Here is a 1,667-nt window from a genome sequence, read left to right as displayed (position 1 = left end):
GGCTAGCAGCACAGCAATCCAATCTCTCCATCTCCTGTCAAACCCTTTGGTTAACAGTACTGCTAGGAGGAATTCCCACGAGACTTTATCAAAAGCCTTTTTCACATCAAGCTTGAGCATCAAAGCAAGGGTCTTCTTGATACTAAGCAATCTTCAAACTATTCTATCCACACACATGCCGACCCTCGATTGCTGTTTTGGTACCATAATACTGATCTGAGCTACACTTGTGAGCTTTTGCTCCATGGAAATGATTTGATTTATTCCTTCCGTTTAAAAAAGCTTGTCCCAACCTTGTTCTTTAAATGAATGTGTCTGACACTAATTTCATGCTAGATACATCCATTTGAGGGACAAACTTAAATGAATGTATCTGGCACTAACTTCATGATAGATACATCCATTTGAGGGACAAGCTTTTTCGGACGGAGAGAGTACTACACTTTGATATGTCCACTGTGATAAAATTTTAGTGTCGCAAGTAATCTGGGCGTGTATGCTGCAACTTTGGGTCACTTGAATCTTACGCTATCCTTGGCCTTAATAATTCCTTTGATGTGGATGATGATTTGAGGGCAGTCCATTCCTCATAAGGTTCATTTTCAGATGACGGTAGGTGAGGACCTGCACTGAATGTTTTAGACAGCTTAGTTTTCCCACTTAAATCTATGCTAGTATTCCTTTGGCCGCTGTCTCTCTCGCCTTGCCTTCCTCGTGGAAGCCAGCCTGGTATTCCTGCGCCATGATCCAGCCAGCGAGCTTTATGTCGTCACTCTGGAAGCCAGCCTTACATCAACTCTAGTAGACCGCCATGTATGTAGTCGGCATATGAGCACGTCGTCATATTTGCAGATCATATTGCATATGGAGCGCAACTCCAGCAGAGTGACATATCTGTAGTCGTCGTATTGCATATGGAGTGTGTAAAGTCAAGATATCTACAGCCTGGCATATCGCATAGAGAGCGTGCTCCAGATGCATATGCATATGCATTTGGAGGTTGGTCCGGCGACGTGCAAACTTATGCATATGCATTTGGAGGTTGGTCAGGCGACGTGCAAACTCAGAGTCGCCATATCTCAGCTTTCATTTTATTTTTCCTTATCAAACACTTTAACTGCCTCCAAAATCAAACTTTCTATCACACCATTTTAAAAGCAATCATATATGTACGTAACCTTTTTAGGTGTAAAAGCACTCATTACAAACTCAACACCATGCCATCCTGGTGGAGCTGGGCTGGGACTTTTTCCAACATGATCTGACCCCAACAGTTCTATTTCCTCGGTCTACCTCTGGCTACTGCGTCTACCTCGGTCCTTCCCTCGTCTCGTGGTCGTCCAAGCGACAACCCACGGTTTCGCGCTCTAGCGCCGAGGCTGAGTACCGAGCTGTGGCCAACGCTGTCGCCGAGTGCACCTGGCTTCGACAGTTACTTCAGGAGCTCCATCATGATGTCTCTCAGGCTACGGTTGTCTACTGTGACAACGTCTCTGTGGTGTATCTCTCCGCCAACCCCGTCCATCATCGCCGGACGAAACACATCGAGCTGGACATTCATTTCGTGCGCGAGCAGGTGGCTCTTGGACGCATGCGGGTTCTTCATGTGCCGACTGCTCAGCAGTTCGCTGATGTGATGACGAAGGGACTGCCGACTTCCACCTTCG

At 46.5% G+C, this 1,667-nt stretch overlaps 1 pseudogene; it reads right to left on the bottom strand.

Annotated features, from left to right (window-relative positions):
• Positions 1–666: 666 nt before the first annotated feature.
• The window catches only part of LOC119351876, a 6,093-nt pseudogene continuing 5,092 nt past the window's right edge, over positions 667–1,667 (bottom strand).

Source organism: Triticum dicoccoides, chromosome 1A (genome assembly GCF_002162155.2).
Source record: "Triticum dicoccoides isolate Atlit2015 ecotype Zavitan chromosome 1A, WEW_v2.0, whole genome shotgun sequence".
NCBI lineage: Eukaryota > Viridiplantae > Streptophyta > Magnoliopsida > Poales > Poaceae > Triticum > Triticum dicoccoides.
The sequence above is the reverse complement of the archived record's forward strand: the minus strand, read 5'-3'. Positions and strand labels throughout refer to the sequence as shown.